Genomic DNA, 18,524 nt, shown 5'->3' with positions numbered 1-18,524 from the left:
CTTCAACTAATGGCCTTAGGTACACATCAATGTCGTTGCCGGGTTCCTTAGGGCCTTGGATGAGAACTGGCATCATAATGAATTTCCGCTTCATGCACATCCAAGGAGGAAGGTTATACATACATAGAGTCATGGGCCAGGTGTTGTGATTGCTGTTCTGCTCCCCGAAAGGATTAATGCCATCCGTGCTTAAAGCAAACCATACATTCCTTGGGTCCTTTGCAAACTCATCCCAGTACTTTCTCTCGATTTTTCTCCACTGCGACCCGTCAGCGGGTGCTCTCAACTTCCCATCTTTCTTTCGGTTCTCACTGTGCCATCGCATCAACTTGGCATGCTCTTCGTTTCTGAACAGATGTTTCAACTGTGATATTATAGGATCATACCACATCACCTTCGCAGAAACCCTCTTCCTGGGGGGCTCGCCGTCAACATCACCAGGGTCATCTCGTCTGATCTTATACCGCAATGCACCGCATACCGGGCATGCGTTCACATCCTTGTATGCACCGCGGTAGCGGATGCAGTCATTAGGGCATGCATGTATCTTCTCCACCTCCAATCCTAGAGGGCATACGACCTTCTTTGCTATGTATGTACTGTCGGGCAATTCGTTATCCTTTGGAAGCTTCTTCTTCAATATTTTCAGTAGCTTCTCAAATCCTTTGTCAACCACAGCATTCTCTGCCTTCCACTGTAGCAATTCCAGTACGGTACCGAGCTTTGTGTTTCCATCTTCGCAATTGGGGTATAACCCTTTTTTGTGATCCTCCAACATGCGATCGAACTTCAGCTTCTCCTTTTGACTTTCGCATTGCGTCCTTGCATCGACAATGACCCGGCGGAGATCATCATCATTGGGCACATCGTCTGGTTCCTCTTGATCTTCAGCAGCTTCACCCATTGCAGCATCATTGGGCACATCGTCTGGTTCCTCTCGATCTTCACCAGCTCCCCCTATTGCAGCATCACCGTATTCAGGGGGCACATAGTTGTCATTGTACTCTTCTTCTTCGCCGTCTTCCATCATAACCCCTATTTCTCCGTGCCTCGTCCAAACATTATAGTGTGGCATGAAACCCTTGTAAAGCAGGTGGGAGTGAAGGATTTTCCTGTTAGAGTAAGACCTCGCATTCCCACATTCAGTGCATGGACAACACATAAAACCATTCTGCTTGTTTGCCTCAGCCGCATCGAGAAACTCATGCACGCCCTTAATGTACTCACATGTGTGTCTGTCACCGTACATCCATTGCCGGTTCATCTGCGTGCATTATATATAATTAAGTGTCCAAATTAATAGAAGTTCATCATCACATTAAAACCAAAGTGCATACATAGTTATCATCTAACAACATATAGCTCTCCAGAGCATCTAATTAATTAAACCATACATTGAAACTATGTAAAACATTTCAATGCGAAAACAAATGCAATCATAATCGCAACCAAGGTAACAATTGATCCAACGGCATAATGATACCAAGCCTCGGTATGAATGGCATATTTTCTAATCTTTCTAATCTTCAAGCGCATTGCATCCATCTTGATCTTGTGATCATCGACGACATCCGCAACATGCAACTCCAATATCATCTTATCCTCCTCAATTTTTTTTATTTTTTCCTTCAACAAAATGTTTTCTTCTTCAACTAAATTTAACCTCTTGACAATAGGGTCGGTTGGCATTTCCGATTCACATACATCCTACATAAATAAAATATATGTCACGTTGTGTCGGTGTACTAGAGTAGGGGTACCCTAGTATCCCGAACTCGTGCACGGGCAGTCGCAGCATCCCGCGGCAAGGCTTGCCGGGTGACCGCCAAGACCCTCCATGGTTCCCTTGAAGACCATTCAAGAACAAAGTACTCAAACCAAGGCCCCGGCAAGAGGAGCTTGCCGGGAAGGCCAACCAAGGCCCCGGCAAGAGGAGCTTGCCGGGAAGGCCAACCAAGGCCCCGGCAAGAGGAGCTTGCCGGGAAGGCCAACCCAGGCCCCGGCAAGAGGATCTTGCCGGGAAGAGACAAGACCCCGGCAAGAGGAGCTTGCCGGGAAGGCCACTCAAGGCATACCAAGAAAGCTTGCCGCGACGCGCCCTGCGTCCCGGCAAGGCTCGGTGAGCAACAAGCTCCCAAACACGACAAGACGACGACCGCGGCAAGGAGTTTGCCGCGGGAAACCCCCACTTCGTGCCCGCGCTCCAGCACACCTGCTAACGTGTCGCTCTAGGACTCTCCCAAGCACACGTGGCAGGAGGCCGTGCAGCTAGGGGTGCGCGGTGGCAAGCGGAGATGAAGAGAAGACCATCGTGGCAAACGGTGGCGCTCCTAACGGTCACTTTTTGCACTGTTTAGGCAACTCAGACAGGCATTCAATGACCTTGTCCCCTGCCGTCAGAGTTAGGTAGGGTGCACTGTGTCCACAGTAGTGGTAGCTGCACCTACCGCATCCTTTTCCATTTTTACCCTTCTAGTCTACGTTGCCACCTGTCGGTGACCCCTTGAAAGTATAAAAGGAGGCCCAAGCGCAACGTAGAGAGGGTTCGGCCAGTTCGGCTCATTCAAAACACCAGAAACACTCCCACGCTCAGTCTGATAGCGTCCATCGCTCCTGAGCAAGGATTCAATATACACAAACAAGCAGCAGTAGGGTTTTATGCATCCGTGCGGCCCGAAGCTGGGTAAAAACCGCTCGCGTGTACCGCCTCGATCCGCTCTTTGTGCGGCCTCCGCCTCCCTCTGAACCAAAAGGGGACCCCCGGTCCCCATAGGTGTTGGTGGATCAGCTTCCCCGACATCTCTGGCGCGCCAGGTAGGGGGCGTCAAGGTTGTGCGAACCCGATCCGGCGTGCACGCGAGCTAGATCTTCATCTTCTTCATCGACATGCCTCCGAAGAAGAAGACTTCGGCGGCAGCCGTTCCGTCCTCATCAAGGCTCAGCTGTTCTTCATCGTCATGGCTCCTAAGAAGCAGGCGACCAAAAGAACGACGCCAGTGCGGCAACAGAAAAGCTAAGTCATGCGAAACTTTAGATATTTTCTTTCTATATAAGGTTATCCGCCTCGGAGATCTTGTTCTTTGTATGGAAAACCTGTGCGCGGAGGAACCAACTCGCAGCTAGTTGCGCGTTTACTTTGTTTCGAGTCCGCTCAACAACTTAAGTGAGCTGCTAGCGCCCTTATTTTGCTTCGAGTCCGCTCAGCAACTTAAGTGAGCCGCTAGCGACCTTACTTTGTTTCGAGTCCGCTCAACAACTTAAGTGAGCTGCAACTAGTTGCGACAAGGTTGCTTGTTGGTAGCGACCCCGCCAGCAGGCTGCTGAAGTTCCGCACTCGGCGCTCGCGGCAAGGGTGCCTGCGCCGGCAAGTTCCCTAAAAGCGTAGAGTGGACGTACAAAGAGAGGTTGAACAGGAAGATACCATGCACTATTTATTTGAGATTTCTGCATAGACCTGTATGCCAAGGAACCTTCTCGGGGCTAGTTGCACTCCATGTTGCCTCGAGTCCGCTCGGCAATTTGTGCGGTTGCGCTAGAGCCAAGGAGGTAAACCTTTCCGGGAGGCGGCGTTCCCGAATAGCCGCTAAGGGCCCGTTCCTTCAAGCGCTGCTGGCTGGATCGTACGCACCGGAAAGCATTCCAGCAGGCATAGGGAATATGTAGCAGAAGTCAAAATTTGCAAGTGAGTTAAGTGCACTTCAGATGCTAATCACTTGTCATGTTTAAACGCAGTTATGGCCTGGGGGCTGGCAACGCCCTTAAGACCAATCTTCTTGGTGTCAAGAATGACGAAGTTCTTCGCCATGAGCCTTCTCGGCAACAAGCTTGCCGGAAGCCGGCATCGAGAACGTCAAAGTTCTCTGCTGAAGATAAAAGCCTTCTCGGCAACAAGCTTGCCGGAAGCCGGCATCGAGAACGTCAAAGTTCTCTGCTGAAGATAAAAGCCTTCTCGGCAACAAGCTTGCCGGAAGCCGGCATCGAGAACGTCAAAGTTCTCTGCTGAAGATAAAAGCCTTCTCGGCAACAAGCTTGCCAGAAGCCGGCATTGAGAACGTCAAAGTTCTCTGCTGAAGATAAAAGCCTTCTCGGCAACAAGCTTGCCGGAAGCCGGCATCGAGAACGTCAAAGTTCTCTGCTGAAGATAAAATCCTTCTCGGCAACAAGCTTGCCGGAAGCCGGCATCGAGAACGTCAAAGTTCTCTGCTGAAGATAAAAGCCTTCTCGGCAACAAGCTTGCCGGAAGCCGGCATCGAGAACGTCAAAGTTCTCTGCTGAAGATAAAAGCCTGGCAAGAAAGTCGAACAGCTCGTTGAGCAACAGAAAGCTGAGTACGAGCGGCGCGACAAGAAAAGAAGAAAGCGGACGGCCTAATCTACGCTAGAGGTCGAGTGTCCGTCCTTTTGCTTCTCTTTCGTTCATAGGGCTTGCATATCCTGGCCAGACTGCTTGAGGACGAAAAGGAGAAGAAGGGCGCGCCGGCACCTGGGCCCCGGCAAGCCAGCATCGCTGGGGGCTGCGAGTGCCAAGAATCGTCCACGGCAAACCAGAGTTGCCGGGGGCTGGAATATCAGATAAGTCTTTCATCCCTCATCATGCATCCTCTTATTGACTGGGGAATGCGAAACCGCGTTTCTTCCCGAAAACTGCCGTGCTCCCTCAACTCTAGGCCCTGGGGCTCGTTCCCGGGGCCAAGTTTGGTCGTAGTCGCGGCAGCAAAGGGATGAAACGAGGAGACCGCACCCACCTCGTTCCCGCCTCCGTCAAAGGCGTGAGAAAGGTCGAGCGACGTGGGAAGGCGGCAGGGCCTGTTACCGGGAGATGAAATGTCTGTCCCAGGGATACCAAGGATTTGCTCCTTGGCGTGGGTTCAACTCGCGAGACAAATAACCTGGCAAGCATCCCCTTTTCATTAAAAAAACATCCCACTCAGGTACAGTCCATAGAGGATGAAAAACATGAAAGAGAGGATTACAAGTTTTAGATACAGCTAAGGCCCGAGGGCTTACAAATTAAAAAGATAAGATGCCCGTAATCCCTTTCCTATCCCTCTCTTCAGGAGGCAGGTCAAGGAGGCGAAAAGGGCAAAAGGAGCGCCTAGGCAAGCTACGGGTGCCAGAAGACACCAAAAGGAGGAGATGAGAGAGTGCGGGATTCTGTGCTCCCCTCCCGCTCTTTATAAAGGAGAGAGGTGGGGGCTCGACCGCCCCGCTCAGCGAATCAAGGCACGGGAAGAGCAGGGAGTCGGGGCCAACCCGCTGCCTCTGCTCGCGACGGCCCAGTTTCCCACTTCCACCGTCCGTGAACCCAAGCGCATGGGAGCCGCGTGGCGGGGATGCAGGACCAAGGCGACGGATGAGGCGGCCTCGCTCCGCCTCGTGATCGCGGGGAGTGGGCGTCCCGAAAACCGCGCACCGGCCCCGTCCAGTAAATGCACCACGCCCCCACGCCTACCTCCGTGTAGGGAGGAGGGCGTGAACCGTCCCCATCATCGTGGCCTGATGCATACTCGAGGGGCTTAGCCCCGCGCACGCCGCCCGCGTCACCCACGACGCCGCGTTTGACGCGTGCCATTCTGGGCGTGCGCGGTGGGAGCGGAGAGATATGCGGCGTGACCTAGGCCCCGCGTGCCCGTGCACTGTTTTGGGCCTGGCCCAACAGCGCTCGGCACCGTGTATGGCCCAGGCCCGGGGGCTCCTGTCGGTGTACTAGAGTAGGGGTACCCTAGTATCCCGAACTCGTGCACGGGCAGTCGCAGCATCCCGCGGCAAGGCTTGCCGGGTGACCGCCAAGACCCTCCATGGTTCCCTTGAAGACCATTCAAGAACAAAGTACTCAAACCAAGGCCCCGGCAAGAGGATCTTGCCGGGAAGGCCAACCAAGGCCCCGGCAAGAGGAGCTTGCCGGGAAGGCCAACCAAGGCCCCGGCAAGAGGAGCTTGCCGGGAAGGCCAACCCAGGCCCCGGCAAGAGGATCTTGCCGGGAAGAGACAAGACCCCGGCAAGAGGAGCTTGCCGGGAAGGCCACTCAAGGCATACCAAGAAAGCTTGCCGCGACGCGCCCTGCGTCCCGGCAAGGCTCGGTGAGCAACAAGCTCCCAAACACGACAAGACGACGACCGCGGCAAGGAGTTTGCCGCGGGAAACCCCCACTTCGTGCCCGCGCTCCAGCACACCTGCTAACGTGTCGCTCTAGGACTCTCCCAAGCACACGTGGCAGGAGGCCGTGCAGCTAGGGGTGCGCGGTGGCAAGCGGAGATGAAGAGAAGACCATCGTGGCAAACGGTGGCGCTCCTAACGGTCACTTTTTGCACTGTTTAGGCAACTCAGACAGGCATTCAATGACCTTGTCCCCTGCCGTCAGAGTTAGGTAGGGTGCACTGTGTCCACAGTAGCGGTAGCTGCACCTACCGCATCCTTTTCCATTTTTACCCTTCTAGTCTACGTTGCCACCTGTCGGTGACCCCTTGAAAGTATAAAAGGAGGCCCAAGCGCAACGTAGAGAGGGTTCGGCCAGTTCGGCTCATTCGAAACACCAGAAACACTCCCACGCTCAGTCTGATAGCGTCCATCGCTCCTGAGCAAGGATTCAATATACACAAACAAGCAGCAGTAGGGTTTTACGCATCCGTGCGGCCCGAAGCTGGGTAAAAACCGCTCGCGTGTACCGCCTCGATCCGCTCTTTGTGCGGCCTCCGCCTCCCTCCGAACCGAAAGGGGACCCCCGGTCCCCATAGGTGTTGGTGGATCAGCTTCCCCGACACGTTGGTCGGCATAATTTTCATAAACAATAAATGAACCAATAGTTATAAAGATAATATACATACCACATCCGAATCATAGACAGGACGAGGGCCGACGGGGGCGGATACCAAAACCATCGCACTATATAAGATGCAATAATAAAAGTAAGAAAATAATACAAGTATCTATGTAAACATACAAGTAAGAATATTTTTCCTTTCAGAAAGAAGATAAGAACAAGAGGCTCACCACGGTGGTGTCGGCGATGAGCTCGGCGCGGGTGATCGACGGTGGTGAAGACGGGGACGGGGCGTGACAGACCGCTAAACCTAGACAAATATTATGGAAAATGGAGCTTGGAGGTCGAGCTTGGAGAGGAGAAAGCTTAAGTAGTGTGGCTCGGGCATTCCATCGAACACCTTGTGTGCATAGGATGTGAGCTAGAGCACCACCAAGCCCTCTCCCCCTCGGCCAGACAAAAATAGAGCACTGGGGTGTTCTGCTCGCGAGCGAGGGGTATATATAGGCACCTCATTGGTCCCGGTTGGTGACATGAACCGGGACTAAAGGGGAGCCTTTGGTCCCGGTTCAAGCCACCAACCGGGACCAATGGTGGTGGGCCAGGAGCGAGGCCCATTGGTCCCGGTTCATCCCACCAACCGGGACCAAAAGGTCCAGATGAACCGGGACCAATGGCCCACGTGGCCCGGCCGGCCCCCTGGGCTCACGAACCGGGACCAATGCCCCCATTGGTCCTGGTTCTGGACTGAACCGGGACTAATGGGCTGACCCGGCCTGGACCAAAGCCCTGTTTTCTACTAGTGTAACTACCTATCGATCTTCAAAGAGGATGCGAGCCTTGGCGACAAAGACTTTATCGTGCTAGAAGAGCCCCTCGAGCAAGAGCGCTTTAAGCGCGGGCTAATAGCATCTGCAAGAAGCCTGAAAAAGAAGCAGCAGCAGCAGCTTCAAGCTGATTAGGATTTACTCAATGACAGGTGGACTAATGTCCTGTCAGCCAAGGAATACGGCCTCGAACACCCAACTAAGAGTTACCCGAAGCGCAAGCTACTACCTCAATTTGACGACGAGGCCTTTGAGCCCATACCACCAAAGCATAAAACAGCTGACAAGCCCCACCGACCGCCACATGGATGGGATAGACCGGCTACTCATGCCAAACACCAGCCCGTGCCACCCCGACATCGGGGCAAGGAGGCAACTGCCCCGGGCTATACCTACGACTTACACAAGGACCTGGATAGTAGAGCCAGTCTAACAAGATCAATCTATGGATCAAGGGGGCGTGCTCCAACGCGTGAGGACGGTCATCAGGTCTGGTGTGACAGACACAACCTCCCATGGGCCGAAAACCGCATACGGCCTTCGTCCGAACTATGATGTGATATCACCCGGTACAGAGGCGCCGCACACCCCCTATGCTTCACCGACAAAGTAATGGAACATCAGTTCCTAGAAGGGTTTAAACCCATCAACATTGAATCATATGATGGTACGACAGACCCCGTAGTATGGATCGAAGATTTTCTCCTCCATATTCACATGCCTCGCGGTGACGACCTCCACGCCATCAAGTTGCTTCCCCTAAAACTCAAGGGGCCAGCACGGCACTGGCTGAACACCCTCCTAGAAAACTCTATCGGAAGCTGGGAAGATTTGGAGGACGCCTTTAGAGACAACTTCCAAGGGACTTATGTCTGGCCTCCAGACGTCGATGACCTTAGTAACATAGTCCAGTAACCTAGAGAGTCAGCCCGGAAACTCTGGACCAGGTTCTTAATTAAAAGAACCAAATTGATTATTGTCCGGACACCGAAGCCCTCGCGGCCTTTAAACACATCGTCCGAGATGAGTGGCTCGCCCGACACCTGGGCCAAGAAAATCCGAAGTCCATGGTAGCCCTAACCACACTCATGACCCGCTTTTGCACGGGAGAAGATAGTTGGCTAGCTCGTAGAAGCAATAGCACCAGCGACTCCGACACGTCCGAAGCCAGAGACGGCAATGGCAACCACGACGCAACAAGCATAAGCGTCGAACCAACAACCAAGATAGCAAGGACACGGCGGTCAACGCCAGATTCAGTGGCTCTAAACCCGGTCAGCAGAAGAAGCCATTTAAAGGAAACAGAGATGGTCCATCTAGTCTAGACAGAGTACTCGATCGGCCTTGCCAGATTCATGGCACCCCCGATAAGCCTGCCAATCATACTAATAGAAACCGTTGGGTCTTTAAACAGGCCGGCAAGCTCAATGCCGAACACAATGGGAAAGGGCCGTCTAGTGAGGACGACGATGAAGAGCCTCGCCCACAGAATATAGGAGGAAAGAAGAAATTTCCCCTCGGGTTCAAAACAGTGAACATGATCTACGTCACTCATATCCCCAAGCGGGAGCACAAGCACACATTAAGGGACGTCTATGCCTTAGAGCTAGTCACCCCGAAATTCAATCCATGGTTAGCCTGCCCGATCACCTTCAATCGCAGAGACCATTCGACTAGTGTCTATCATGGGGGCTCGGCTGCATTGGTCCTCGACCCAATTATTAATGGATTCCACCTCACGCGGGTCTTTATGGACGGCGGCAGTAGTCTCAATCTGCTCTATCAGGACACTGTCCGTAAAATGGGCATTGATCCGTCAAGAATTAAGCCCACTAAAACCACCTTTAAAGGGGCAATACCCGACGTAGAGGCCTGTTGCACAGGATCCATAACACAGGAAGTTGTCTTTGACTCACCGGATAACTTCCAGAGCGAAGACCTGATCTTCGACATTGTCCCGTTCCCAAGTGGCTATCACGCACTACTCGGACGAACTGCTTTCGCCCGTTTCAACGCAGTCCCGCACTACGCTTATCTTAAGCTCAAAATGCCTGGACCACGTGGCGTTATAACAGTTAATGGAAATAAGGAGCGCTCCCTCTGTACAGAGGAGCATACTGCATCCCTCGCGGCCGAGGTGCAGGGTAACCTCGCTAGGCCGAAAACTACACTGGCAGTCAAGCCCCCAGACACTGTTAAACAAGTCCGGTCTACCCCGCAGGATGACAGTCCGGCTCATCAAGAGCTCGATTAGCAATGCGGTTTCCGCCAAAGCCCTAGCCTGATAGCTGATACGTCCATTTTGCATCATGCTTTATATCGATATTTATTGCATTATGGGCTGTTATTTCACATTATGCCACAATACTTATTGCTATTCTCTCTTAGTTTACAAGGTTTACATAAGGAGGGAGAATGCCGGCAGCTGGAATTCTGGGCTGGAAAATGAGCAAATATTAGAGACCTATTCTGCAGGACTCCAAAAGTCCTGAAACTCCACCGAATACCTTATAATAAATAATGAAAAATCCTCGCCAAAGATGAAGACCAGGGGAGCAAATATTAGAGACCTATTCTGCAGAACTCCAAAAGCCATGAAACTCCACCGAATACCTTATAATAAATAATGAAAAATCCTCGCCAAAGATGAAGACCAGGGGGCCCACACCCTTCCACGAGGGTGGGGGCGCCCCCCCCCCTAGGGCGCGCCCCCCTACCTCGTGTCCCCCCTGGTGGCTCTGCGATGACCATCTTCTGCTATATGAAGTCTTTCGTCGAGAAAAAAACCAGAAGCAACCTTTCAGGACGAAACTCCGCCACCACGAGGCAGAACCTTGGCGGAACCAATCTAGGGCTCCGACAGAGTTGTTCTGCCAGGGAAACTTCCCTCCCGAAGGGGGAAATCATCGCCATCATCATCACCAACGCTCCTCTCATCGTGAGAGGGCAATCTCCATCAACATCTTCATCAGCACCATCTCATATCAAAACCCTAGTTCATCTCTTGTATCCAATTCTTGTCTCCAAGTCCGGGATTGGTGCTAGTAGGTTGCTATTAGTGTTAATTACTCCTTGTAGTTGATGCTAGTTGGTTTAATTGGTGGAAGATCATATGTTCAGATCCTTTATGCATATTATCACCCCTCTAATTATGTACATGAATATGCTTTGTGAGTAGTTATGTTTGTTCTTGAGGACAAGGCAGAAGTCTTGCTATTAGTAGTCATGTGAATTTGGTATTCGTTTGATATTTTGATGAGATGTATGTTCTCTACCCTCTAGTGGTGTTATGTGAACGTCGACTACATAACACTTCACCATTATTTGGGCCTAGAGGAAGGCATTGGGAAGTAATAAGTAGATGATGGGTTGCTAGAGTGACAGAAGCTTAAACCCTAGTTTATGCATTGCTTCGTAAGGGGCTGATTTGGATCCATATGTTTCATGCTATGGTTAGGTTTACCTTAATACTTTTGTTGTAGTTGTGGATGCTTGCAATAGAGGTTAATCATCCTTAACCAAGGAGAAAGGTTGCAGTTCCTTAACTCTACTCTATCCTCATTGCCAATATTCTTTATGGGTAGTCTTGCTCTCCCAGCTTGTATTCTCAAGCAGTTGGAAAGAATTCAAAGACAGTGCTTGTGGAGAAAGCGTAGAGATGAGCCTGCTCCATCTCTTGCTGCTTGGGAACTCATATGTAGGCCAAAAAACAAAGGAGGGCTTGGTATTCTTAATCTGGGGGTTCAGAATGTGGCTCTCCTTCTCAAGCATGCCAGTAACTTCCTGAACAAACGGGAAATTCCTTGGGTATCCCTAGTTTGGGATTCATATTATTTTGAAAGAATGCCCCAGGGAACAAATGATTGTGGCTCCTTCTGGTGGAGGGATATTTGTAAAGTCATGCATCATTTTAGGGACTGCTCCTGGGTGCAGACCAATGGAGGGGACACTGCTCTCTTTTGGTCTGATAATTGGAACCTTGGCTCTGAAACATCTAGTTTGCAGGCAAGATTCCCAAGGCTTTTCTCTTTTGCCAAGGACCCCTGGGTCTCAGTTAAGGAAATTTTCAATACCCAAGATATGCACCAACTTTTCCACCTTCCGTTATCTGCTCAGGCTTTTGATGAGTTAAATTTGATAAAGGATTTAATGGACTCACACAGCAGAGACCCCAGCTCGAAGGATTTTTGGTTCTGGCAGGGCTCTTCCAAGTCTTTCAAGCCCAAGATGTTTTATTCACACACCTTTCAGTCTGAGTCCTTCAATCCTTTGCTCTGTTGGATTTGGAAATCCTCCTGTACTCTCAAGATCAAGGTCTTTGCTTGGATGCTTATTATGGACAGGTTGAACACCAAGGATATGGTTGAGAGAAGGCACTGGCACATGGAGGATGGAGTCCACTGTAGGCTCTGCCCCTTGCAGGCTAGAGAAACCAGGGATCACTTGTTCTTCAACTGCAATTTCAGTGTAAGGGTCTGGAATTATCTGTAGATTGATTGGTCTGCTGGCACCTCCATGATTGAGTTGGTTACTCAGGCAAGGAGAAGTTTTGATAGGCCTTTCTTCTCTGAAGTGGTGTTCATTGCTTGCTGGCATATTTGGATCATCAGAAATGCCAAAGTGTTCAGGAATGAGAGGGCTAGTTTCAATAAATGGAGGTTTGCTTTTAGGCATGATATTAGCCTCATGCAGCACAGAATCAGATTTTCTTACAAGGATGACCTGCTCAAGTGGATCTCTTACCTCCCCCCTTAAGCTAGTTTTGTAAGACTCTCTTTTACCTTGTACTCTGGTTACTCCTTGTAATCAACTTGTTGTATCTGTTATTTAATTCAATAAAGTTTTGATCTACTGTGGGGGTTTTGCCCCACAGTTCACAGTCAAAAAAATAGAGGTTAATCATAAGTGGGATGCTTGTTCAAGTAAGAACAGCACCCAAGCACCGGTCCACCCACATATCAAATTATCAAAGTACCGAACGCGAATCATATGAACGTGATGAAAACTAGCTTGACGATATTCCCATGTGTCCTCGGGAGCGCTTTTCCTTATGTAAGAGTTTGTCCAGGCTTGTCCTTTGCTACAAAAAGGATTGGGACACCTTGATGCACTTTATTTACTTTTGTTACTTGTTGCTCGTTACAAATTACCTTATCACAAAACTATCTGTTACCACTTATTTCAGTACTTGCAGAGAGTACCTTGCTAAAAACCGCTTATCATTTCCTTCTGCTCCTCGTTGGGTTCGACACTCTTACTTATCAAAAGGACTATGATAGATCCCCTATACTTGTGGGTCATCAATACTCTTTTCTGGCACCGTTGCCGGGGAGTGAAGCGCCTTTGGTAGGTGGAATTTGGTAAGGAAAATTTATATAGTGTGCTGAAATTTACTGTCACTTATTACTATGGAAAGTAATCCTCTGAGGGGCTTGCTTGGGGTATCTTCACCCCGACCAGTAGAGCAAAGAGTTGATCCTCAACCTACTGAACCTATTGAAAATGAAATTCCTTATGAGTATCCTTCGGGTATGATAGAAAAACTGCTAGCTAATCCTTTTACAGGAGATGGAACAAAGCATCCTGATGAACACCTAATATATGTGGATGAAGTTTGTGGATTATTTAAGCTTGCAGGTATACCCGATGATGTTGCTAATAAGAAGGTCTTCCCTTTATCTTTGAAGGGAGACGCGTTGACATGGTATAGGCTATGTGATGATACGAGATCATGGAACTATAGAAGATTGAAATTGGAATTTCATAAAAAGTATTACCCTATGCATCTTGTTCATCGTGACCGCAATTATATATATAATTTTTGGCCTCGCAAAGGAGAAAGCACCACTCAAGCTTGGGGGAGGCTTAAATCAATGTTATATTCATGCCCCAATCATGAGCTCCCAAGAGAAACAATTCTTCAAAAAAATTATGCTCGGCTTTCTAAAAATAATCGCACCATGCTCGATACTTCTTGTGCTGGCTCTTTTCTGATGAAGACTATTGGATTTAGATGGGATTTATTGGATAGAATTAAATGCAACTCTGAATATTGGGACCTCGACAAAGGTAAGGAGTCAGGTATGACACCTAAGTTTGATTGTGTTAAATCTTTTATGGATACCGATATTTTCCGTAAGTTTAGCACTAAATATGGACTTGATTCTGAGATAGTAGCTTCTTTCTGTGAATCTTTTGCTACTTATGTTGATCTCCCTAAGGAGAAGTGGTTTAAATATCATCCTCCCATAGAAGTAAAAGTAGCTGCACCAATTAAAGTTGAAGAAAAGACTGTCACTTATAATGATCCTATTGTTCCTACTTGTTATGTTGAGAAACCACCTTTCCCTGTTAGGATAAAGGATCATGCTAAAGCTTCAACTGTGGTATGTAAAAGCAATATTAAAACATATACACTTCCTGAGCAAGTTAAAGTTGAACCTAATATTGCTATTGTTAAAGATCTCTTGTCTGAGAATATAGATGGGCATGTTATTTACTTCTGTAATGAAACTGCAAGAATTGCTAAACCCCGTGATACAGATAAACCTAGACCTGTGGTAGGCATGCCTATTATTTCTGTTAAAATAGGAGATCATTGTTATCATGGCTTATGTGATATGGGTGCTAGTGCTAGTGCAATAACTATTGACTTATACAAAGAAATTATGCATGACATTGCATCTGTTGAGTTAGAAGAAATTGATGTCACTATTAAACTTGCTAATAGAGATTCCATTTCACCAATGGGAATTGTTAGAGATGTTGAAATCTTGTGTGGGAAAACTAAATATCCTGCTGATTTTCTTGTTCTTGGTTCCCCACAAGATAACTTTTGTCCCATTATATTTAGTAGACCCTTCTTAAATACTGTTAATCCTACCAGAGATTGCACAAGGGATGTTGTTACTGTCGGCTTAGATGATATGACTCATGAGTTTAATTTCTCTAAATTTAGTAAACAACACCGTGAAGAAGAATTGCCTAGTAAGGATGAAATTATTGGTCTTGCTTCTATTGCCGTACCTCCTAGTGACCCTTTAGAACAATATTTGCTAGACCATGAGAATGATATGTTTATGAATGAAAGAAGGGAAATAGATGAAGTATTCTTTAAATAGGAACCTATTCTAAAACACAATTTGCCTGTTGAAATCATAGGGGATTCCCCTCCACCTAAGGGTGATCCCGTGTTTGAGCTTAAACCGTTGCCTGATAATCTTAAATATGCTTATCTTGATGAAAAGAAGATATATCCTGTTATTATTAGTGCTAACCTTGCAGAGCATGAAGAAGAAAGATTATTGAAAACTCTGAAGAAGCACCGTGCTGCTATTGGATATACTCTTGATGATCTTAAGGGCATTAGTCCCACTCTATGTCAACATCAAATAAATTTGGAAACATATGCCAAACCAGTCCATGATCCTCAACAACGACTGAATCCTAAAATGAAAGAAGTGGTAAGAAAAGAAATACTGAAGCTTCTGGAGGCAGGTATAATTTATCACGTTGCTGATAGTCAGTGGGTAAGTCATGTTCATTGTGTCCCTAGGAAGGGAGGTATTACTGTTGTTCCTAATGATAAAGATGAATTGATTCCACAAAGAATTATTAGGTTATAGGATGGTAATTGATTTCCCCAAATTAAATAAGGCTACTAAGAAAGATCATTACCCCTTACCTTTTATCGATCAAATGCTAGAAAGATTATGCAAACATACACATTACTGCTTTCTAGATGGTTATTCTGGTTTCTCTCAAATACCTGTGTTGGCTAAAGATCAATCAAAGACTACTTTTACATGCCATTTTGGTACTTTTGCTTATAGACGTATGACTTTTGGTTTATGTAATGCACCTGCTACCTTTCAAAGATGCATGATGGCTATATTCTCTGACTTTTGTGAAAAGATTTGTGAGGTTTTCATGGACGACTTTTCTGTCTATGGATCTTCTTTTGATGATTGCTTGAGCAATCTTGATCGAGTTTTGCAGAGATGTGAAGAAACTAATCTTGTCTTGAATTGGGAAAAGTGCCACTTTATGGTTAATGAGGGTATTGTCTTGGGGCATAAAGTTTCTGATAGAGGTATTGAAGTTGATAAAGCCAAGGTTGATGCTATTGAAAAGATGCCATGTCCCAAGGACATCAAAGGTATAAGAAGTTTCCTTGGTCACGCCGGATTTTATAGGAGGTTCATTAAGGACTTCTCAAAAATTTCTCGGCCTCTGACTAATTTATTACAAAAAGATATACCATTTTTCTTTGATGATGATTGTGTAGAAGCATTTGAAATACTTAAGAAAGCATTAGTCTCTGCACCTATTGTTCAACCACCTGATCGGAATTTACCCTTTGAAATAATGTGTGATGCTAGCGATTATGCTGTAGGTGCTGTTCTAGGGCAAAGAGTTGATAAGAAATTAAATGTTATCCATTATGCTAGTAAGACTCTAGACAATGCTCAAAGAAATTATGCTACTACTGAAAAAGAACTTTTAGCAGTTGTATTTGCTTGTGATAAGTTCAGATCTTATATTGTTGATTCTTAAGTAACTATCCACACTGATCATGCTGCTATTAAATATCTTATGGAGAAGAAAGATGCTAAACCTAGACTTATTAGATGGGTTCTCTTGCTACAAGAATTTGATTTGCATATTGTTGATAGAAGAGGAGCTGAGAACCCCGTTGCAGACAACTTATCTAGGTTAGAGAATGTTCTTGATGACCCACTACCTATTGATGACAGCTTTCATGATGAACAATTAAATGTCATAAGTACTTCTCGTAGTACTCCTTGGTATGCTGATTATGCTAATTACATTGTTGCTAAATTCATACCACCTAGCTTCACATACCAACAAAAGAAAAAGTTCTTCTATGATTTGAGACATTACTTTTGGGATGACCCACATCTTTATAAAGGAGTAGATGGTGTTATTAGACGTTTTGTACCTGAGCATGAATAGGAACAGATCCTACGCAAGTGCTACTCCGAAACTTGTGGAGGACACCACGCGGGAGATAGAACTGCACATAAGGTATTGCAATAGGGTTTTTATTGGCCTACTCTCTTCAAGGATGCTCATAAGTTTGTCCTATCTAGTGATGAATGTCAAAGAATTGGTAATATTAGTAGATGCCAAGAAATGTCTATGAATTATTCACTTGTTATTGAACCGTTTGATGTTTGGGGCTTTGATTATATGGGACCTTTTCCTGCCTCTAATGGATATACACATATTTTAGTTGATGTTGATTACATTACTAAGTGGGTAGAAGCTATTCCAACTAGCAGTGCTGATCATAACACTTCTATTAAAATGCTTAAAGAAGTTATTTTTCCGAGGTTTGGAGTCCCTAGATATTTAATGACTAATGGTGGTTCACATTTTATTCATGGTGCTTTCCGTAAAATGCTTGCTAAATATGACGTCAATCATAGATTTGCATCTCTATATCACCCACAGTCTAGTGGTCAAGTAGAATTGAGTAATAGAGAACTCAAATTAATTTTGAAAAAGACTATCAATAGGACTAGAAATAATTGGTCCAAGAAACTTGATGATGCATTATGGGCCTATAGAACTGCATATAAAAATCCTATGGGTATGTCTCCGTATAAAACGGTTTATGGAAAAGCATGTCACTTACTGCTCGAACTAGAACATAAGGCATATTGGGCTATTAAAGAGCTCAACTATGATTTCAAACTTGCCGGTGAAAAGAGGTTATTTGATATTAGCTCACTTGATGAATGGAGAACCCAAGCTTATGAAAATGCCAAGTTGTTTAAAGAAAAGGTTAAAAGATGGCATGACAAAAGGATACAAAAGCGTGAGTTTAATGTAGGTGATTATGTATTGCTATACAACTCTCGTTTAAGATTTTTTGCAGGAAAACTTCTCTCTAAATGGGAAGGCCCCTACGTTATCGAGGAGGTCTATCGTTCCGGTGCCATAAAAAATCAACAACTTCGAAGGCACAAATCCAAAGGTGGTAAACGGTCAAAGAATCAAACATTATATCTCAGGTAATCCCATAAATGTTGAAACCAATATTATTGAAACCGTAACCCCGGAGGAATACATAAGGGACACTTTCCAGAACGTTTCAGACTCCGAAAAGGAATAGGTATGTGGTACGGTAAGTAAACCGATTCCAAAACAGTTTTTAAGGCAATATTTCTCCGTTTTGGAATATTTAGAAAAATAGAAATTAAGTAGCAGTCCGGGAAGGACACGAGGGCCCCACGAGGGTGGAGGGCGCGCCCTACCCCCCTGGGCGCGCCCCCTACCTCGTGAGCACCACGTGTGCCTTCCAGACTCTGTTTTCTTGCACGATACGTAGTTTGGTCGGTAAAAATTCACTATATATTCTCCCTAAGGTTTTGACTCCCGTATCATGCAAATATCCTATGTTTTTATTTCGAGCTATTGCTGCTGCAGATTAGAGCAAGATGTCTTCTCAAGAGTCAGTCGGGGAGAGCCGGGTATCTAATCCGGCACCGGAACCATGGGCAAACAGCGACCCTGACCAGTTTGGGCCAGCAACGGAGGAAGAGATGGAGGCTGACTTAATGAGGGTAGATGCCATGGAGGATCAAGAAGTCACCTCTCGCTTTCGAGCTGGGTTCACGATGGGGGAACTACAGAGCTCAGCTATTCCAAACTCGGTTATCCCTTCCAATGTTAGATTTCTTTCTTATGAAAATATGAAGAGGTGTGTCACTTGTTCTCTCGCAGCTATGAAACACCCTTGGGTGCAAGGAGCTTTAGCCGTCATAGGAAAGCTTCGTCAGGAAACAATGGACCTCAAGTAGCAAGTCAACAAGCTCGAGGAGGAGAATCGCATCCTGAGAGGAATCATCGCCAAGAATATTTCACCAACAACAAAGAAGGAGACATAATAACATGGGTGGGAACTCCCCT

The sequence above is a fragment of the Triticum dicoccoides genome, chromosome 6A (genome assembly GCF_002162155.2).
Source record: "Triticum dicoccoides isolate Atlit2015 ecotype Zavitan chromosome 6A, WEW_v2.0, whole genome shotgun sequence".
Lineage (NCBI taxonomy): Eukaryota > Viridiplantae > Streptophyta > Magnoliopsida > Poales > Poaceae > Triticum > Triticum dicoccoides.
The sequence above is the reverse complement of the archived record's forward strand: the minus strand, read 5'-3'. Positions refer to the sequence as shown.